General features: G+C 35.6%; 1 non-coding gene across 1 annotated transcript; it reads right to left on the reverse strand.

Moving 5' to 3' along the window:
* Positions 1–22,321: 22,321 nt before the first annotated feature.
* Positions 22,322–22,428, reverse strand: LOC121203897 (small nucleolar RNA R71). The gene has a single exon (XR_005898829.1). It is a non-coding gene; the product is annotated as a small nucleolar RNA R71 (small nucleolar RNA).
* Positions 22,429–23,902: the final 1,474 nt, after the last annotated feature.

The following is a 23,902-nucleotide window of genomic DNA, read 5'->3' on the forward strand; positions in this document are numbered from 1 at the left end:
TTTATCTTGATAAATATTATATTAGTTTAATATCAAAGCTTATTAAAATAATAGAATGTATAATCATTAAATTAAATTTAATATTAAGATAATAACTTTAATATTAAATTAATAAAATACTATTAAGATAATATTAAATATAATATAATATTAAACTATTAAAATAATATTATTTTTTGAATAGTTAATTTGTAATCAAATTCTCTGGTAAAGTCTCAGTAGAAGTGTAACTTGCTACGTGATATTCCTGACAGGTTTTAAATATTTATAATGAATTCGTTCTTGAGACTAACTATTATCACGATGAAGGCAAGAGTACCTATCGAACAGTAGTATAGCTTTAGCAAGACTGGATTATAGAACCCAAAGGAACTAAAAGTACAAGTATCAACTTTCTTTTTATTATCTAGCCTAAAAAATAAAAGGGTTTTGTTTATCTAACTAATTAATTAAACTAAGAAATCACAGAAAATAAATTTGGGGAAAATACTTTTTGGAAAACTCGATTTATTAAGACAATACCTAAGGAAAAATCCACCTAGACTTCACTTGTTATTTGACTCTGAATCGGACGATTTATTCATTCAACTTGTTCCGTAGAGATCCCTAAGTTATATTATTATCTCTCTCAAGACTAACAACGTCTAACCCTAGTTTGACTAATTGAAATCTCTTTATAATTAATGCCCTAGGGTTGCATTAACTCGATCTATGGATCCCCTTATTAGGTTTCACCCTAATCCGGCAAAATCTTGTCACCCTATCTCTAGGCGCGCAATCAACTCCGCTTAATTATGACAAATTTACTCTTAGACAGGGTCTATTCCTCCTCTAAATAAGAGCTTAACTTGAATCAATATCCTGGAATATCAAAACAAGAATTAAGAACAAGTCAAATATTTATCATACAATTCAGATAATAATAACAAGATCCGTCTTAGGTTTCATTCCCCTTAGGTATTTAAGGGTTTTAGTTCATACTAATGAAAGAAAACATCTCAAAAGAATAAAAATAACAAATCATAAGAAAACGCAAAACTCTTGAGGGAATTTGAAGGGAGATCTTCAGTCTTGATGGTGAATCCGGCTTGTGAGATGGATCGATCGGCTTTCCTTGAGCAATTCCTTGCTTCTTCCTCTCCGTCCCCCCTCTTCTCCTTTTCTAGGGTGTATTTATAGGCTATGGAATGCCTACGAGCCCTCAAAAGTGACCTTTTCTGAATAGGACTCTGCTTGGGCTCAACAGGGACACGTCCGTGTGACACGCCCGTGTGCGATTACTTCAGGCCGTGGTCAAGCCTGTTAAATAGGCACGGGTGTGTGGTCTACCCGTGTGAGTCGTGCTTCGATTCTGCCAAATTGACACGGCCGTGTGGTCTGCCCATGTGAGGAAGTCCAGGCAGTGTTGATTTTGTACGTTGGCCCATTTTCTCTGTTTTTGGCCCATTTCTCATTCCTTTCACTCTCTTATGCTCACCTAAGTATAAAACATGAAATTAAGGCATTAGGAGCATCGAATTCACCAAATCTAAGGAAAAATAATACATAAAATGTGTTAAGCATGGGGTAAAAATATGTATAAATTACGGTTTATCAAATACCCCCACACTTAAGCATTTGCTTGTCCTCAAGCAAAATCCTCAACTCATAATCAAAATAAATTCTTTTCAACTTATAATTTCTATCAATAATATCTCAAAATAATCCATAGGTAATCATACATTGAAAATTCAACTGAAAGAACATCAAAGTTTCAAATATTCCAAGTTGAGCATTTTATCATGAAAACATAGGTGTCTCCCATCATCTAAGTAATTACCTTTGATTCAAAATATCACAGAGTTTCACATCCTCACTAAAGATTCACTCAAATCACTCGAGGTGTTTAAGGACAATAAATGAAGAACTCAATAGTCAATAATGAAAAGTCATTACCATAGGCTTGCATGAAAATCAAATCTCCACCATTATAAATTGAGATGAAACATCAATCAAAAGGTCTTTAGAGGGTTGTAACGTGGGTTTGGTAAGAGGGTGTGGTCACAAACTGAAAAAAAGGGTTAGAATCGAGATTGAATTGAAAAATTGCCTAACTAGAAAAATGACTAGTCATCAATTGCGTACAACAGAGCTTTTTCTCAGAATATGGAACTTAACTTCTTTAGCTCAGAAGATCACTACTACTAATATGCATACATGTATATTTTTTTAAGAACAAGTCAAATTACAAAATAGAATAAAACATAGCTAAACAACTATTCCAACTCAAATCTCGACAAAAATATGGATCAAATTAATTTAGGGGATTTCAACAATAATGAGTTATGGGTTAATATTGAGGGTAAATCAATGAATGGGTTGTTAGGCTCAAGGGGGTTCACTAAGGGTTAATTGTGAAGCTAGGCTTTTATGAAGTGAGTGGGTTAAACTTAAGTGTCTTTATCATTTTGACATATCAAATCAAATGGTGTGGTCTTGACATGCATAATCAAGCAAGTTCTTGAATAACAATTCAATACTGACGCACTCATAATGAAAGTGAGCATGAAAGAAATAATAGATGCTCTAAAGGCTCAAGATTCCACAAAAATTATGGCTTTTTGATGTTTAAACTTGTGAATTCCAACTCAAGATAATACCTAAACTTGGGGAAACAACCTAAAAGTTTTTAATTCTTCAAAAATCAACTTATCATGCTTGATTCCCTAATGTCTTAAAGTTTAAACAATCAATGCATAAATGCCTATGTTTTAATTTAAGATATATCAGTAAACATTATAGACTAATTGGAATTCATTCTAATAATGATATGAGAAGATCGCATGAGAATAAAACAAAATTCAGGGATTTTTCTGATATAGATGTAAGTAACCCCCCACACTTAAGATGTACATTGTCCTCAATGTACAAAGATAGATATATTGACCAATATAATTATAAGTTCATAAGATAGGGAGAGAAGTGAAACTTCCTGAGTTAAAAATGGATGAAATTCCTGGATTAGTGAGAGCGAGTATTGGAAATAAAGCTGGAGGGCAAGCATGATTCTGAAGGATAAAAGGAGAATTGAGGGAATAATCTGATAATAATTATAACGATAAGCCGTGTTTATAAACAAATGAGACTTCAAATAAATTAGAGTAAAAACAAAGCTAAAAGAAAATAAAACAAAAGAGATAATCTAATTTTAAAAGTGGCACGGCCGTGTCCCACTCCCGTGCGGTATGTGTCCAGCCGTGTTTGTCGAGAATTGGGAGATCGTCACACGGCCTGAGGACATGGCCGTGTGTCTAGGCCGTGTGGCTGCCTGATTGTGTTGCACGATCGTGTGCGATGTGGTTCTCTTCTCCCACACTTGTGTACCCATGCGCATGCTCGTGTTATTTTGATAGTGTCGACAACGAGTGTGGGGCACGGGCGTGTCACACGCCCGTGTTGTTTTGACAGTTTCGCCCACGGTCATGTCACACGGCTGTGGTGACTTATCGCATCTCGTGTTGGGGAAAATTTCGGCCTATTTTCACACGGCCTAAGGCATGCCCGTGTGCCTGGCCATGTGTGCTTTAGAAAGCCTGTTGCCATGAGTCGGTTAGTATGTTAGACGTTAAAACTAAAATTTAAAGAAATTAATATTGTTAGTGCTCGGTTGCCTCTTGAGAAGTGCTTATTTAAATTCTAAGCTAGACTTTACTGTGTGAGTATACTTAAAGAGATTCGTGGAGCCGTAGCTCCTCCCTGTCATCTTTAAATTTCTCACCATTGTAAGGTTTGAGGCGATGTCCATTTACTTTGAAAGTACATTGCGATGGGTGACTTATTTCTACGGTGCCGTATGGGAAAACTATTTTGACTACGAATGGAGCTGACCATCGTGATTTAAGCTTCCCAGGGAACAATTTGAGTCTCGAGTTATATAATAGTATAAGATCTCCAACTTCAAATTGTTTATTTTGTTTTAACCGAGCATCATGGAGTCATTTCGTTGCTTCTTTGTATAGTCTTGAATTTTCATATGCATAGGTTCACCATTCGTCTAACTCGTTTAACTGCATCAACCTGTTTTCACCTGCAAGTTTGGGATCAAAGTTTAGAAATTTTATAGCCCAGAATGCTTTGTGTTCTAACCCAAATGGTAGATGACAACTTTTTCCATAAACGAGTTTGTATGGTGATGTTCCTATGGGGGTTTTAAAAGCAGTTTTATAAGCCCATAATGCGTCATCTAGTTTGATTGTCCAATTTTTCCTGTTTAATCCTACCGTCTTTTCTAGGATACATTTAAGTTCTCGATTTGCCACTTCGACTAGGCCACTAGTTTGAGGGTGGTAAGGGGAAGCTATTCGGTGGTAAACTTCATATTTCTTGATGGTCTTTTCAAATTGGGCGTTACAGAAATGAGTCCCTCTATCGCTAATGATTAATCTAGGTGTTCCAAATCGAGAGAAAAGTTTTTTAAGGAAATGTACCACTACTCTAGCATCATTTGTAGGCAGAGCTTGGGCTTCAACCCATTTAGACATATAATCGCCAGCTACTAAGATGTATTTATTTCCAAATGAACTAGGGAATGGACCCATGAAGTCGATACCCCAAACATCAAATATTTCACATGAAAGCATATATGTCTGAGGCATTTCATCACGGTTAAAGATATTACCTGTCCTTTGGCATTTGTCACAAGAAATAACATACCTGTTGGCATCTCTGAATAAGGTAGGCCAATAAAAACCTTATTTAAGTATTTTATATGCGGTCTTATTTCCACCGTAATGTCCTCCAGCAGGTCCTGAGTGGCAATGTTCCAAGATTTTTAATGTTTCTATTCTTGTAACGCATTGCCGAATGACTTGATCTGCACATATATGGAAAATAAAAGGATCTTCCCAAAAGTAGTTTTTCATATCAGTAAAGAATCGATTCTTTTGTTGATGTGTCAACCCTTTTGGGATAACGTTAGTGGCTAAAAAATTCGCGATGTCTACAAACCAAGGTACCTCCGAGTCAGAAATAGAAAAAATTGTTCTTCAGGGAATGAATCATTTATTTCCACTTCATCTTGCTCTTTAGTACTTGAATTTTCAAGCTTGGATAAATGATCAGCTGCGAGATTTTCTGCTCCTTTCTTATCTTGAATTTCCTAGTCAAATTCCTGCAATAACAAAATCCATTGAATGAGTCGAGGTTTTGCATCAGTCTTAGTTAACAGGTAGCGAAGGGCAGAATGGTCAGTATAAATGACAACTTTAGATAATATTAGATATGGCCTAAATTTATCGAATGCAAAAACCACAACTAACAATTCTTTCTCTGTGGTGGTGTAGTTCTCCGTGCGGCTGTCAAAGTTTTGCTAGCATAATAAATATGTTGAAAGTGCTTGTCCCTTTGCTGTCCCAAAACTGCACCTACTGCAAAGTCACTCGCATCACACATTAGTTCAAAAGGTAAATTCCAATCAGGTGCTATTATAATTGGAGCATTAATCAATTTATCCTTTAGAGTATTAAATGCTTCTAAACATTCCTGATCAAAATTAAAGAGCATATTTTTTTCTAGTAATTTGGTCAAAGGCTTAGCTATTTTAGAAAAATCTTTAATAAATCTTCTATAAAACCCAGCATGTCTAAAAAACTTCTAATAGCCTTAACCGAATTAGGAGGAGGTAATTTTTCAATGATTTCGACTTTAGATTTATCAACCTCAATCCCTTTACTAGAAATTTTATATCCTAGCACAATACCTTCTTGAACCATAAAGTGACATTTTTCCCAGTTAAGTAAAAGGTTCATTTCCTCACATCTTACTAGAACTCGTTTTAAAATTTTAAGGCAAAGATGGAAAGAGTTACTGAATACCGAGAAATCATCCATAAATATCTCCATGATATCTTCTACGAGTTCGTCAAAGATGGCCATCATGCAGCGCAAGAACGTAGTAGGAGCATTACATAATCCAAAGGGTATTCTTCGATAAGAAAATGTATCGTATGGACATGTGAATGTCATTTTTTCTTGATCTTCAGGAGCTATTGGGATTTAAAAATAGCCAGATAGTCCGTCTAAGAAGTAGTAGTACATGTGCCCTGATAGTCTTTCCAACACTTGGTCAATGAATGGCAAGGGGAAGTGATCTTTTCTCGTGGCATCATTTAGCTTCCTATAGTCAATACAAACTCTCCAGCCTGTGACTGTCCTAGTTGGAATTAGTTCATTCTTCTCATTGGCTACCACAGTCATGCCTCCTTTCTTAGGAACAACCTGCACTGGACTTACCCAAGAACTGTCAGAAATAGGATAAATAATTCCAGCATCTAGAAGTTTATTTACCTCAGCTTTAACAACTTCCTTCATGTTGGGGTTCAGTCGTATTTGAGCTTGCACACATGGTTTATATTCATCTTCCATTAAAATTTTGTGGGTGCAAAAAGAAGGGCTGATCCCTTTAATGTCAGAAATTTTCCAAGCTATGACTTTTTTATGTTCTTTTAATACTTGGATTAATTCCTCTTTCTCCTTGGGTTGCAAGTTAGATGTAATAATAATTGGCAATGTAGAATTATTTCCAAAGAATGCATATTCCAAGTGATTTGGTAATTATTTGAGTTCCAGTTTGGGAGGTTCTTCAATAGAAGGTTTTTGCTTAAAATCATCGTTCCCTTTAATGTCCTCATATTCTGCTTGTCTTTGGGAAGATTCATTGAAGTTCAATTTAGCTTTTATTTTACCTGTCTCAGAATCATCGTCATCTATCTCCTCTCTTTGGGCATGGCACAGTTCCAACGTGTCCTTATGTATGATTTCCTGAAAAGAATCATGAGCAGCATGATCAATAGAGTTAATAAAATAACATGAGTCATCTTGTTCCCTAGAAAATCTCATGGCATCATAAATTTTAAAAACGATTTCTTCGTCACCTACTCTAAGCACCATTTTACCATCACTCACATCAATAATAGCCCTAGCAGTGGCTAAAAATGGACGCCCTAAGATTAAAGGCACTTCAACATCTTCATTCATATCAAGCACAACGAACTCAATAGGGAATATAAATTTATCTACTTTTACAAGTATGTCCTTTATAATACCCCTCGGATATTTAACAGATCTATCAACTAGTTGAATACTCATCCTAGTAGGTTTAGGTTCCCTAAGACCAAGTTGTTTAAACATTTTATATGGCATCAAATTAATGCTAGCACCTAAATCAGCTAGTGTCTTATCAACGTTAAAACTACAAATTAAGCAGGGTATAGTAAAACTTCCTGGATCTTTTAGTTTGGTTGACAGTTTGTTTTGGAGTAAAGCCGAGCATTCCTCGTTAAGTTCCACTGTAGATAAGTCTTCAAACTTCTTTTTGTTTGTTAGGAGCTCCTTTAAAAATTTTGGGTATGTAGGCATCTGCGATATAACTTCAACAAAAGGTAAGTTAGTATGTAGTTGTTTAAAAAGTTCAAGGAATTTACCAAATTGTGCATCTATGCGGTCTTTCTTCAACTTTTCTGGGTATGGAATTGGTGGTTTATATTCCTTCGGCATTGGATTGTCATTGCTTTTGGGTTTTACCTCCTTTCCTTTACTTCTGTCAGCTTCTTGTTGTGGCTTATTTTTCGATTCAGCTAACACTTTCTCACTCTTCAGTGTAACTGCTTTCACATGTGCTTTTGGATTGGGTTTGGTGTTACTAGGTAGATTTCCTGGTCCTCTTTCTGGAATCATCTTAGCCAGCTGTACAATTTGAGTTTCGAGCCCTTGGATCGATGCTTGTTGATTTTTGAGTGCCGTCTCGGTATTCTGAAAATGAGTCTCTGACACCGAGATAAATTTGGTTAGCATCTCCTCAAGGTTCGATTTTTTCTCTTGTTGGTATGGTGGTTGCTGAAAGCCTAGAGGAGGTGGTGGTTTCTGATTTCCTTGGCCTCCCCATGAAATATTTGGGTGATTCCTCCAACCTGCATTGTAAGTATTACTATAAGGATTGTTTTGAGATCGAGGATTATTACCCATGTAATTTAACTGCTTGTTCTCCATGTTGTAGCCATAAGGTGGGTATTTTGAACTGTTCGATCCACCTCAACTTGCTTCGCACTGCATTACTGAGTGAACCTGTGAAGAACTAAGGAAACCATCAATTTTCTTATTCAAAAGTTCTACCTGATTATGCTGACCAAATCGACGTTATAAACACTGGCTATTTTCATTGGCTTTGTCCTCGTGACTTGCCACTGATAGTTATTCAGTGACATCTCCTCTAGAAATTCATAGGCATCTTTAGGTATTTTTATTATTGATGGTTCCGCCAGCAGCTGCATCAAACATTTGTCGAGTCGAAGGATTCAGGCCATTATGAAAAGTTTGAACCTATAGCCAGAATGGTAACCCACGGTGAAGGCATCTTCGCAAAAAGTCCTTATATCTCTCCTACGCATTGTAGAGTGTTTCTAAATCCATCTGTACACAAGAAGATATATCATTACGTAATTTAGTCGTTTTAGCTGGCGGAAAGTATTTTAGTAAAAACATTTCGGTCATTTGTTCCCAAGTAGTGATTGACCCCCGTGGTAACGAATTCAACCACTGTTTAGCTTTGTTTCTCAAAGAAAAAGGGAATAACCGAAGGCGAATGGCGTCATCAGAAACACCATTAATTTTAAATGTATCGCATAGTTCCAAAAAGATTTCCAAGTGAGCGTTAGGATCTTCGTCCTGTAAACCATCAAACTGAACAAATTGTTGTATCATTTGAATTGTGTTAGGTTTCAGTTCAAAAGTATTTGCAGCTACAGCAGGTCTAACTATTCTCGATTCAGTTCTTGTTAAAGAAGGTTTAGCATAATCATACATAGTGCGCGGAGCAGGATTTTGATTAACAGCAATTGCAAGAGGTAGCAAATTTTCTGGGTTTTTAGCCACCTCCTCGGTGGTGGTTGAAGTATCTTCCTCTTCCTCTTCTGTGTAACGTAAGCTTCGCCTTATTTCTGTTTGGTTTTTACGAACTGTGCGATCGATCTCACTATAAAAAAGTAATGGTCCTGACGGGTTTCTCCTAGTCATAAACTAGAAAAACCTGTCAGAAAAAAATAAATGAAGAATTAGATAAGAAAATAAAAATTTAAATTGCAATAAAAGTAAAATGGCTAAAGTAATAAAAATCAAATGTTCCTAATATCTTAGTTCCCCGGGAACGGTACCAAAAACTTGCTATGTGATATTCGTGACAGGTTTTTAAAAATTTATAATGAATCGTTCTTGAAACTAACTATTATCACGATGAAGGCAAGTGTACCTATTGAACATTAGTATAACTTTAGCAAGACCGGATTATCGAACCCAAAGGAACTAAAAGTACTAGTATCAACTTTCTTTTTATTATCTAGCCTAAAAATGAAAGGGTTTTGTATATCTAACTAATTAATTAAACTAAGAAATCACAGAAAATAAATTTGGGGAAAATACTTTTTGGAAAACTCGATTAATTAAGACAATACCTAAGGAAAAATCCACATAGACTTCACTTGTTATTTGACTCTGAATCGGATGATTTATTCATTCAACTTGTTCCATAGAGATCCCTAAGTTATATTATTATCTCTCTCGAGACTAACAACGTCTAACCCTAGTTTGACTAATTGAAATCTCTTTCTAATTAACGCCCTAGGGTTGCATTAACTCGATCTATGGATCCCCTTATTAGGTTTCACCCTGATCCAGTAAAATCTTGTTACCCTATCTTTAGGCGCGCAATCAACTTCGCTTAATTATGAAAAATTTACTCTTAGACAGGGTCTATTCCTCCTCTAAATAAGAGCTTAACTTGAATCAATATCCTGGAATATCAAAACAAGAATTAAGAACACATAATTAAGAACAAGTCAAATATTTATCATACAATTCAGACAATAATAACAAGATCCGTCTTAGGTTTCATTCCCCTTAGGTATTTAGGGGTTTAGTTCATACTAATGAAAGAAAACATCTCAAAAGAATAAAGATAACAAAACATAAGAAAACCCAAAACTCTTGAGGGAATTTGAAGGGAGATCTTCAGTCTTGATGGTGAATCCGGCTTCTGAGATGGATCGATCGACTTTCCTTGAGCAATTCCTTACTTCCTCCTCTCCGTCCCCACTCTTCTCCTCTTCTAAGGTGTATTTATAGGCTTTGGAATGCCTAAGAGCCCTCAAAAGTGGCCTTTTCTGAATAGGACTCTGCTTGGGCTCAACAGGGACACGCCCGTGTGCGATTACTTCAGTCCGTAGTCAAGCCTGTTAAATAGGCACGGGCGTGTGGTCTACCCGTGTGAGTCGTGCTTCGATTCTACCAAATTGACACGGCTTTGCGGTCTACTCGTGTGAGGAAGTCCAAGCTGTGTTGATTTCATACGTTGGCCCATTTTCTCCGTTTTTGGCCTGTTTCTCGTTCCTTTCACTCTTCTATGCTCACCTAAGTATAAAACATGAAATTAAGGCATTAGGAGCATCGAATTCACCAAATCTAAGGAAAAATCCATAAAATGTGTTAAGCATGGGGTAAAAATATGTATAAATTATAGTTTATCATAACTCTTCCACTGCTCAACCGCCGACCACTGGAACACCCCGTATAACATCCCAAAATAAGGCCTAGTCAGAATAGTAGTTTTGAGACCACAAATCTGACATCAAAATATTTATTTTATGATTATTATAAGGCCTAGAATATGAGTATATGCATGTGTTAAAGTTTCTTGAAAAGAAGTCTTTGAGTAAATGGCCAATTGGAAAATTAAGAACTAAATTGAATAAATTGCAAAACTTGAATTCTAGAAGAAATTTGTATGAAATTGCTTTAGATTATAAATTAGAAGGTCTTAGAGAGTAATTTTTCCAATTTTTAAATTTTTGGACAACATGGGTTTACATGGATGAAATTCTAAAGAAAGGGCAAGGGTATTTTGGTCATTTGGTATTTTAATGAAATAAAATGGGAAAAATGAACCAAAATCAGCCCATTTTCTCCTTCACCCAGCCGATATTCCCAAGTCACCATAGCTAGGGTTTTTAAGCTTTCCAAGCTCAATAGAAAGTGCCCCAAGCCCCGTTTTTAATGTTCTTTGTATTTTTGAAATCCTGGTAGCTTGTTCTCTCTATTTCTACCCATATTTCATGCTAGAGTTCATGTTTAAAAATTTTCCAATGCATGAGTTACTTGTATTTTGATGGATTATGGAGGAATATGAAAGATGAATGTGTGTTAAACATATTTTTCTAGATGATTTTCACGAAAAACCCTTGTAGGGACTATTTTGCAAAAGTTGTAAAATGTGTGGTAAAAGTGTGAAAATAATGAAAAATGAGGGCTAACATAAGAAGGAAAAGTGTTCGGCTAGGCTTGGGTAAGGTAGAAATTGCATGTGTTTCATTATACGAGCTTAAGGATTAAATCATAAAAAATGTTAAAGGTTAGAGGCAAAATGGTCATTTGGATCGGGGGTGAGAATTAGACTTGTAATGTATAATGTGGAGTGTTAATGATCTATTTTTATTGATATAGACCCCGAGAAACAAATTCCGGAGGTCGATCGAGGTAAACGCAAGGTTTTGGAATAACCGAAACATAACTTTGAAACAAATACCAAGTAAGTTCAGATAACTTAAAGTAAACCCCTAATAGGAATAATTGTATGATTTACGAATGCATGATGATTGAATTTATTATTGGCATGAAATATCATAGAAATGCATATTTTATGGTAACATGCGAAAAATGTCTCAGTTGAGGTTGACAAAGGGAATTCGATGGTAACCCGTAATTACATGTGATTTGAGATCCTGCATGTGTTGCAATAAGGATTTAGCCAAGACGGGTAATCCGTTTGATCTCAATTATGAAAAGGATCTAGCTCGGACGGGTGTTCCTTGAATGATCGAGCCTCCCGAAGAATATGTGTGCATTATGGATTTAGCCCGGACGGGTAATCTGATTAGGGTCTGAATTTAGCCGGGACTAGTAATTCAGATCCGAGCTTAGTAATGGTGTATGTCTATAAGGGATTTAGTCTAGACTGGTAATCCCGACATCACCTTATGAGTTCATGATATGGAGGATTTAGCCTGGACTGGTAATCCTGCCATAAGATGTGAGGTTCGCGGGAGTGCATATATGTGAAATGATCATTCGTAAGAATTGACAGATAGTGGGTGTTCCATTGGGACTTCCTAGAAACTCAACAGGATTAATATGATGTATGTCAATAAGATGATGAATGATGAGTTCATCTACACAAACTACATGATGTTTTGTTATGTGACTAACTCATTGATTGAGTACATGTGATAGGGAATCAATTCACAATTTATGATTTCATGATTTAAATATGGATGTATGATAATTACTTGGTAAGTTTACTTTCCTGTTATTCGAGCTTACTAAGCATGTAAATGCTTACCCTTCTCTTTTTCCCTGTCTTATAAAGCTCGAGGACTCATAAGAGCTGGAAGACGATTAGAGAGTCAACACACTATCTACTAGACAAGTTTTGGTATAAAGACATTTCTATTTTGTTTAATGGCATGTATAGTATTTTTGAGTATTTTGTTATATGTGTCATTTGCTTTGCCAATGAATGCATGTAAAAATATGTTTATTTCTTTGTATTTGGCCATGAAAATTGGCTTAATTGAAGTGGGCTATGACCTACGAATCTATGCATGATTTTAATTATATGTGATGGGCTGTTACCAATTGACAATGAGTTGCATGAACGAGCCAATTTCGGACAAATTAAAGTGATATGGAAACCTATAAACACCAAAAAGGGAAATAACCTTTCATGTATGAAACCAATGATGTGAGGTTTCCATACAATAAGATTTATCAAAGATTTACAAATATGTGGTCATGTTTTATTTCAAAAAAATTGATAGCCATTAAGTATAGATGGTAGGAAGGGTGACCAAAGGCTTGGAAAATAACCTATTAGGGTCCACATGGTTAGACACACAAGTGTTTGTCTAGGCCGTGTGTGACACACGGTTCCTTCTCATGGGTGTGGGCTATGGCCGTGTGTCTCCTGCACTTAAAATTCTAAATCGATAATGCACATGGGTAGGCAGTACGGGCGTGGGTACATATCGCGTCTAAAAGACAGTGTTGTCCACGGGCGTGTGCTATGGTCGTGTTGATAAATCAGTGTTGCCCACGGCCGAAGGGCATGGGTGTGTCCCAAAACACATGGGTGTGTGAGTCCACACGGCCTACTCACGTGGGCGTGTGATACTTCAAATTAGGAAAGTATTCCTAAGATATCCAGGGTCTATGGAACACTCCTGATTTGTCCCGAACTGCCTTAGGGTGTGCCTAGGGCTTCATAGACCTATATAAGGGACGAGTTGTTTGTAGGTGAAAAGTTTTAAATTTGAGTAAAACCGGTGACCCAGATTAGTACGTTTTAAAATGTAAAGTCCCGGTAATGCCTTGAACCCTATCCCGACGGCGGATACGGGTGAGGGGTGTTATATTTAGTGTTATCAGAGCTATGGTTTAGTCGGTTCTAGGACTACCGTAGAGGATGTTAAAGTTCGCTATACATGCCATTATTTGAATGTTGATAGTGTGGCATCTCCTAATTGTTTAAATTGTTTTGAATATAGTAAATGTTTTCCAATCAAGCACAAGATGAGTCTAAGGGAGTTGAGAGCCATGCTCCAGCTTCCGTACAACGAGGTGTATCTAGTAGTAGTAAAAGGCTCATGTTTGAAGGCCGGAAAGAGGCCCAAGCTGCCTTCTTTGATATGATGGATGAATGGTTTGGGGATTACCTGAGGAATCACCCCAACAAACCAAGACCTCTCCCGCCACCTAATCAACCTGATGATGATGTGCCACAAGGTATGGCACTGGTAAGAATTGGGAAAGCCCTATAGATAAACTTAGAAAGTATGGAGCCGGGGAATTCAGAGTTAAAGTTGATGATGATGCTGAAAGAGCCGAGTTCTGGCTCAAAAATACTACACGGGTGCTAGATGATAATTGTAAATTGTGGTAGTTAGTATATTAAATTGAAATGCCTAGATGGTAAGATTTTACGGGTCAATTCAAGAGAATTGGGTTCGCCGCCGATTGTAATCACAACAATGGTTGCTCAAAGATATTTGAGAAAAGGGTATGAAGCCTATCTTGCATTTGTATTGAACACTAAAGAAATAGAGTTGAGGATTGAGTCTGTGCCTATAGTATGTGAGTACCCAAATGTATTTCCAGAAGAATTACCCAGATTACCTCCTGAGAGGGAAATAGAATTTGGTATTGAGCTGGTGCTAGGGACAGCTCCTATTTCAATTGTTCCATATAAGATGGCACCAACTGAACTGAGAGACTTGAAAGCATAGTTACAAGAGCTGACGGATAAAGGTTTTGTCAGGCTGAGCTTTTCACCTTGGGGTGCTCCCGTTCTATTTTTAAGGAAGAAAGATGGTTCGATGAGGTTATGCATAGATTACTGCCAACTGAACAAAGTAACTATCAAGAATAAGTATCTTTTACCAAGGATAGATGACTTGTTTGACCAGTTGAGAGGAGCCACCATGTTCTCCAAGATAGACTTGAGGTCTGGCTATTATCAGCTACGAGTCAAAGACTTAGATGTACCCAAGACAGTTTTCAGAACGAGGTACGGCCATTATGAATTTCTTATCATGCCGTTTGGGCTGACGAATGCACCAGCTGTGTTTATGGACTTAATGAATAGGATCTTTCGGCCATATTTTGATAAGCTTTTCGTTGTGTTTATTGATGACATCTTGATTTATTCCAAAGATGAGACAGAGCATGCGAGGCACTTGAGAATTGTATTGTAGACTTTGCGGGAAAAGCAATTGTATGCTAAGTTTAGCAAGAGTGAGTTTTGGCTCTAGAAAGTCAGATTTGTGGGTCATATTGTCTCGGGTGAAGGCATCCAGGTTGATCCAAGTAAGATTTCTACAATTGTCAAATGGAAACCGCCTAAGAATGTAACTGAGGTTAGAAGCTTTTTGGGTTTAGCCGGTTACTATCAAAGGTTTGTGAAAGGATTTTCCTTGATAGAGACTCCAATGATGAGGTTGCTACAGAAAGATGTTAAATTTGAATGGACAGAGAAGTGTCAGCAAAGTTTTGAGAAGTTAAAGACATTGCTGACCGAAGCTCCTATTTTAGTACTACCTGAACCAGGAAAAGAGTTTGTGGTCTTTAGTGATGCATCCTTAAATGGATTGGGTTGTGTGCTGATGCAAGATGACAAGGTGATAGCCTATACTTCACGGAAATTGAAGCCTCATGAGAAGAATTATCCGACCCACGATCTAGAACTTGCTGCTATTGTTTTTGCCTTAAAGATTTGGCGACATTATTTGTATGGTGAGACTTGCCGCATTTTCACAGAGCACAAGAGTTTGAAGTACTTGATGACTCAAAAAGAACTAAATCTGAGACAGTGGAGATGGTTAGAATTAATTAAGGATTATGATTTGATCATTGACTATCACCCGGGGAAGGCGAATGTGGTCGCTGATGCATTGAGCAGAAAATCCTTGTTTACATTAAGGGACATGGATGCTCGTTTGGCATTGCTTGATGATGGTTCAGTCTTGGCTGAGCTAGAGGCTAGGCCGACATTCCTTCAGGAAATCTATGATACTCAAACTAATGATAATGGCTTGCAATCTAAAAGAACTCAATGTGAGTCTGGTGTTGAGTCAGATTTCTGAATTAGTCCCGATAGATGTCTGATGTTCAGAGATAGGGTTTGTGTCCCAAAACACACGGACGTGTGAGTCCACATGGCCCACTCACATGGGCGTGTGATACTTCAAATTAGGAAAGTATTCCTAAGATATCCAGGGTCTATCGAACACTCCTGGTTTGTCCCGAACTGTCTTAGGGTGTCCTAGGGCTTCATAGACCTATATAAGGGACGAGTTGTTCGTAGGTGAAAAGTTTTAAATTTGAGTAAAAACGGTGACCCAGATTACTACGTTTCAAAATATAAAGTCCCGATAACACCTCAAACCCTATCCTGACGGCGGGTACGGGTGAGGGGTGTTACACCCCCGTCGTAGTCGCCAGCACCGCCGTGTCCGGTGATGCAGGTGCAACACCCTTATGGCACCCCGAGCCGGTTCGGCGCAGGTCAGTGATGACTCAACTGGTTTGATTTAGCCATTGGTTGGACCGTCGGTCCAATTTCACATATCAGACCCAATTCGACCAGATTTAGGTCTTGGTCTCGGTTTTGGGCTCCTAGGCCCAATTTACGGTCTCAAGTCCAATTTTCAAGTTCAGTTACCCATTGGACCAATTGCTTAACTTGAAAATTAATTTCCAAAAATATCATATTAATTTTAATTAATTTGACTAATTTAATTTTACTTGATCAAAATTAATTTTTCCAAAAATCACTTAGATTTTTTGAATTAAATTTTCAAGAAAATTCTTTAATAAAATTCTCTAGTTGAATAATTCTCACGACCACCTAATTTAATTTTACATAGAATAAATTGACTTAATTAAATTATTTCCAAAGTCATAGAATTTTCTTCTAATTCAAATGCAGTCTGATTGAGCTTTTATTGCAATTATGTCCAAAAGCATCGTTCTAATAATTCACAATTACTGAATCATGAAGTTAGTCCACAAGAAGTACCATGATTGAAAACTCCTTATTGTATACTCTTTATGGAAGCAATTCATCCAACTGTTTTGTCCAATGACCTCGTCATGTGTGTGTTACCCTTATATGATATAATTGATTCTTTTAAGTTAAATTCGTTCATTCAATACAATCCTATTTTATCTCATCGTCACCATTGTGTCTTTTTAATGATTAATGTGATCACTGTCAATAAATGACTGTGATAAATTGCTCGTTTGAGAACAAGCAACCCGTGGCCATGTTTCATATTTATCCATCCATACAATGCTAATAAGAGGATATCATTAACTCTTTAATTAAGCTATGAATGCTACTGTTGCTAGAAAAGTCATGTCATACACAAGTCATGTACCCAACATACTAGCTATGTGCTCGATCATCTTTAGAGCATAAGCCTCTACTTATATTAAAGCATATGAGTTGCATACGCATGGTCAGTAACTAACTCAAGATTTAGGGAAATCACACCATAAACATCACAAGTGAATTAATTCACAAACGGATTTAGAATTTAACCATCTTGGGTCCAGTCCAATGTATCATTCTACCAATGAATACATCTATGTCCCTACTTGTGGAGTCAACTGCTTCGATAGCCAAGACTAGCCATCTCCCCAATTAGAATTGTAGATGACATAATAATCCTTCTCAGTATTTGAATCAAATGCTCACTTTGATTCTTTTATAGGATTACTGGCTTATTTAGATTATCTACTAAAGTAAGTTGTCTTTCTTGCAATGTAAACGTTCTTATAATGCCACTTATCTTCAGTTTGAACTTAGACAACCAATGAGCTAATATTTTCTTGTCACAAATTAACTATGCATACAAATATAAAAGATAGAAATACAAAAGACATAATAGTGAAATGTGAAATTAACTTTATTTATTTATTCATCGTTCAAATAAATAGAAAACAATTACATGTTTACCATAATATGGGCATATGTTCCAACTCAGTTAAGATTGAGGAGGGTTTTGCAGCAGTAGGGGGTATTGTGTGAGACTGTAATGGAAATTGGATTTTTGGTTTTTGCAAATACTTGGGAGTTGCATCGTTTTGGGAGATAAACTTGGGGGCATCTTGGATAGGTTAAATCTTTCACTAGATCGGTGTTTTGAAAACATTTCTATTCAAACTGACAGCCTTGAAGCCATTCACGCCATCCAAAAAGAAACTCCTAGGGAGCCTAAGTCAGCTTTGATTAGGAGAGTACATCAACTTTTGGGAAAAGTCCGACTTCGTGACAGGAAAGCAGGGATTCGTTTATTGGAAGGTCCCGGCTGGAGGGTTTAGTTTAATTTCTTTAGTAGGCCTATTTTGTTTCACAAAAAAAAATTGAATATAAGATTGTGTTTGTCATTTCCTAACTGATGTGGAGTTTGGCTAACTCCAGATATTAACTTAATTAGGAGTTTGATAATAGTATATATAAAAAATATTTTATTTAATATTTATATAATTTAATAATTAAATTTTAAAATTTTAAAAACAATTAAATTTAGATAAAATAATTTTATCAATTAGATAATAGTTAAGGTTGAACTAAGATTATCAAAAATATATTTCAGAATTCGATCAAAATAATTAACCTAATTAATAAACATATATAGGCTGCAAATTCAGAAAAAACAGATATTTGGTTTTTTTTTTCTTTGATATTTTGTCTGTTCCGATCAAAGGATGTACAAAATGTTAAAAAGATTATTCGCTCATATTTTTGGTTGCAAGGATGTAATGATATATACAAACATGGAGGTCATTCATTTTCTATCAACTTTTTTCCTCTTTTTCCCTTTTTGGTGTTCTTCGCATAGAACGTCGATCGCATGTATGTGATGGAAACACCCCATGAAAATTGATTGTTGACCCATTCCGCATGGGCAAATCTAGCACATTCACAATTCATTTCTAAATTTTAAAAGTAAATCTAAAGCATTTATTTTTAAATTTAAAACTTGAAATAATCTATTATCATTACAAGTTAAATGGCTTTGGTAGTGCATCATAGAAGTTTTTAATGAGATCACTTTTTTTCATTGATTTTCTCTTACATTAAAATTTAATAAAAAAATTAAATTTGTATATAAATATTACTTTTATTATTTTCTTTTGTTTATTTTTCTTTTAATTTTTTTAGCATTTAAAATCATTTTTAAAAACCTTTAAGGCTCTGCCACGTGTTAATGGTTTTTTTACGAAGTTGAGTTAGCTTTTTAAGGATATTTTATTATTTTATTCTAGGCTTAAACTAAAAATTGGTACTTAAATTATACCATTTTTCACATCTAGGTACTTAAACATTTTTTTTATCACAAGTGGTACCCAAACTATAAGTTGGTACATTTGTTAGTCAAATTGTTAGACATATTTTAAAAAATGATTAATTGACAAATTTGTACTTATTAGGGAAGTTTTTGTTGCTCGTTCCATGTACTGTTATAACAAACTTGTTTTTTGATCTGCCACAATTCGTTGTGGCAAATTAAGCTCCTTTCAACACTTAATGAGCTCAGATTCAAGTAATTTGTTATCTTTTTAGTTACTTGATTGATTTAGTAATTTCATATTTGAATTCAATAAAATGAGCATTTTAGGGTGTTTTATGACTAGTTAGGCCAATCTGGGCCTAAGGAAGGACTAATGTGTTCGTTGAGTGTGTAGGACGACGTTTTAGGCCAAGGAGTTAGTGAACTGTCCTAGATGTCACTACATTTAGTGAGGATGTCATGATAACAAACTTTGAACCTCAAAGGGTTCATTTTTCCATCGATGTCCCGACAACCAACTTTGAACCAATATGTGTTATTTTCGAAGTACAACGTCGCGACAACAACCCTATGATGTCGGGACACCAGTTCAACAAGCCCCAATCTGTAGCCAAGGGTGTTTTTCATCTGCAAAACTTTAATTAACAAGATTAGAATTCTATAATTGACCTAATTTGGTCATCTAACAACACTACTATAAATATTAGTGCACAGAACTTAATTAGAGAGCTTATTGGATGATTAAAATTTCTTGTTCTTTAATTTAAGGGCTTTAATTTCAATTTTTCTGTTCAAACAATTTTTACTTTCAATTGAAGTTTAGTTTTTCTTTCATTTAACAAATTTATTTGTTTACTTTCATTTCTTTAGCAATTGAATCCCAATCAACATCTGTTTACGAGTTTTACAGATCAATCGTCAACACACATCATCAGACTTAGATTTCACTTTTCCCTTATCTTATTTTATGTTTCAATTGAATGTTTAAAATATGATTAGATTTCACTTTTCCCTTATCTTATTTTATGTTTCAATTGAATGTTTAAAATATGATTAGGGAAATTTGCATCTAGAATGGCCATGAACTAAGAACCCTAGGGAGATTAACGAGCAGAAGTGGAAGCAATTGACTAATGGTTTAAGGTTTACTCTAAATTAATTGCCTTAGATTAAGAGAAATTAAACCCTAGGGTTGACGACCCCAGGAAGAAACTTAGGTAGATGAGGCCGAAAGGATAGTATACTTAGCACCACTTACTATATCCCAGTTTAAGCTCTCAAGTCAAAACATAAGTAGATTAAATTGACCAATTAATTTAGTTATAGATCGAAAAGTATTAACTAGGTTAATTGTTAGCTAATTTGCTAAAACCTGAATCTGAAGTTGATCATGAACACGAATGCGAGTTAATATTCTACTTGCTCAAATTGATTGAAATTGGGTTGTTTATTTTAGTTTTGATTTTATGGTTTTTTATATTATATTTTTTATTATTTGCTTGTCGTACTATAATGAGTACATGATTACTATTTAGACTTAGTAGTGTGTGAATTGAAATTTTGTTTAGACAAACCTCCCTTAGGTACGATCCTTGGAATACTTCCTTATCTTTCGTTATAAACAATTTAAACTATATTACAATTTGACATATATACTTGCAGATACTGCACTTCAATTCTTACATTTAGTTGTAGAATTACAAGCCCAGACACACACATGTCAAGGTGTGGTCAAGTTGTTGGCGCTGTTGCTGGGGAGGTTTCGACATTCGGTTAGATTTACTAAGTTATTTCTATTTACTAACTTAGTTTTTTTTTATTTTTGTTTCCAGTTTAGTGTATGACTCGAAGCAGAGGTGACCAGATCGAGCCAAACCCTGAACCAGAAAAATCCTTGAGGCGAGCCGGAAGGTAGTCGTTAGAAAATAACCCACCAGCAACAGATCCGCAATGAGAAAATCCCTTGTTCGAGGATCCACCCAAACATAATACACTACCGACATTACCTATAGAGCATATACAACTATAGTCGCAGATAGTAGAACCGATGGCAAAACAAAATCATACATTGTGAGACTATGTGCTACCTACTCTAGATGTTTTGCAAGGCAGCATTGACCGACTAACTATAAATGCTAATAACTTCAAAATCAAGTAGGAAAAATTCAAATGGTATAGAGTAATCTCCAGTTTTGAAGCACCATGACTAAGGACCTGAATAAGCATTTAAAATGTTTCCTTCAACTCTATGATACTTTTAAGTTTCATGGGGTCACCGATAGGGGTGAACATACGGTTGAATCGAGCCTAGTCGAATCGAATGAAAAATTTTAAGTTGATGAATCATATTGTATCATCCTAACTCCATTTGAATTTTTCTTGAATTGAGTCAAGTGAGATGGAAATCGAACCGAATCAAATATATTTGTTTGAGTTAAATTAAAAAAATGACTTTGGGACTTTGTAGCCACTACCACCCACCTTAATGAAAATTTTTCACCGTAATCAAATTTATTATTAATTTTCATCTCCTCATAATTTATTTATTAATATTTTATATACGGGTTAGCTTCTTTGCTTGCTTTGTTGCTTCAATTATCTTTTGATTCTTGTCACCATGTATTTTGAAATTAAAAAATATATTAAATGTAAAAAATGTGATTTTTTTAATAAAAGTTACGTTAAAGATAAAATGTAAAATTGATACCAACAGAAAATTTTAACACAAATATTTTATGGTATCATCAATAATTCAATTTTAACATAAATTGATGAAGATTCAGCATGATTAGACAATTCAATAATATAAATAGTACAAAATGTGAAATTTAATTAAATAAATAGCAGACATAAATTTGAAAAAAAAATTGGGGTTTGAGGGAAAGTAAAAGTTTTGGGGGGAAAGAAAAATGAAATTTTTTTGGGGGGGTTTGGAAGAAGTAAAATTTTTGGAAGAAAAGTAAAAGGAAAAAAGGTTTTTGGGGTTTGGGGGGAAAGTAAAAGGGTTTGAGGAGGGGGTTAGGGGGAAGGGGAGTAGAAGGGTTTGGAATTTGGTTTATTCGAATTATTCGAGTTATTCAAATTCAAAAATTCAACTCGATTCGAACTCGAAATTCAAAAAAAAGTTGAGTTGATTCGATTAACTCAATTAACTTGATTAATTCGGTTCGAATAATTTGAAATGCAATTTTTTTTATTTTTTCGAGTCGGATCAAATTTTGCTTACCCTTAGTCACCGATGATGCTATTTGTCTTCGATTATTCCCCTTTTCCTTGTGTGATAACATGTTTACTTAGTTAGATTTGTAGGCTTCATGTTCAATTACTATATAGGAGGAGCTCGCAAGATGATTTTTAACCATATTCTTTCCAGTAAGTAAAATAGTCCAACTGAGGTGTGATATTGCAAACTTTTGACAATTGGAAGGTGAAATTTTGTACGAGGCATGGGAATAATTTAAGTTGTTGTTACTGAAGTGTTCGCATCATGGCATGTAGGAATGGTTACAAATGCAAATATTTTACAATGGATTAGACAAAAATCTAAGGTCCAAACTAGATGGAGCATCAAGAGGGGCTTTATGAATAACACTTACGAGAGAGCTTGTCAGCTTATTAAAGACGTGGCTATGAACTCGTACATGTGGCCAACTAAAATATTTGCGTACAGCTTGAGACAATCAATGGCGAAAAATGTCCATGAAGAGCACAAATATCAGTGGATTCTCGAGAAGCTAAACCATTTGGAGATGAACGCCACCCAAGCATCTATGAACGAATCATCTCGTATTAGTGGGCACTACTCTAAGAGATAACCTTAGGAGGATAATTATATGGGAAATAGGAAGGAAACCCATATTCTAACACTTACAATTCGAGTTGGAAGGACGATCTCAATCTTAAGTGGAGAGGTAATCAAGGAGGCGAAAAATATGACGAGTCCATTTCCAATTATGAATTTCTCCCATTTCCATCTCTTTTTTTTATCAAAATTTGATGCTTCAAAAGAATATAAAGGTACATAATGATTAGTAGTTAGGGCTTTGGAGCATAAAATCTCCAGCAAGCTATTTAAACCAAGCTAAGTGCATGACTTGGTACCAAGAGAGCTCATTCCACCTTCTATTGTAACATGAGACGTTAGTGAAACTCAAAGTGTTGTCACGTCTCAAAAGGCAAGAGTAATAGTTGTTCTCAAAATTGAAATTGACAACATTAGCTTGGAGATACAACAACTCAATTCTTGAAAAACTCGTATCATTGAGCTAGATTAAGACTTGGAGTACACAACATGGTGAAAGGGGAGGTTCAACATTTTGTCAAAAAGGGGGAGAGGGTTTGTAATGCCCCACTTAATTTATTTATGTTTCTATAAATTCTGACACAACTGGGTATTTGCTTTAGTGGTTAAGTGTTCTAGGGGTGTGTGTGTGTGTGTGTGTGTGTGAGGTCTTGGGTTCAATTCCCACTTTTGGCAAAACATTGTTAATTTAGATCCAAGCCTTACCCTTATTGAGTGGGCTTTTATAAAACTATCTGTTAATCCATATCAAAGTGAGCCTGTTGGATCGAGTGGTAAGGGAGTTAGTGTGTTGGAGGTCCTGTGCTCAAATCCCTGCACAAATGTGGATGATATTTTTCCTTGGTTGTGTGATAGATTTTTGGTGGAGTTAGAATTCTAAGGTAGTTAAGATTGAGCTGTTAGTGGGGAGTTGGGATTTATCAAATATATTTTGTTTTATTTTGTTTTCAAAATTCTCTCCCTTCCTAAAAATCTGATGTCAATTTTCTCTGTTCTCTGCCATTTTCTTTTCTTCTTCTTTTCTGACAATTCTATTTTTTATCTGCTGTTATAACTTTGTGTTTCAATATTTTGGTGTTCATCATGCGTTCTTGGTAAGTGGGGTTTCGTTTGACTGCAAGTTTTAGTTCTATTAATTGTTTGGGATTATTCGATTCATGGGGATT

The sequence above is a fragment of the Gossypium hirsutum genome, chromosome A07 (genome assembly GCF_007990345.1).
Source record: "Gossypium hirsutum isolate 1008001.06 chromosome A07, Gossypium_hirsutum_v2.1, whole genome shotgun sequence".
Classification (NCBI taxonomy): Eukaryota; Viridiplantae; Streptophyta; class Magnoliopsida; order Malvales; family Malvaceae; genus Gossypium; species Gossypium hirsutum.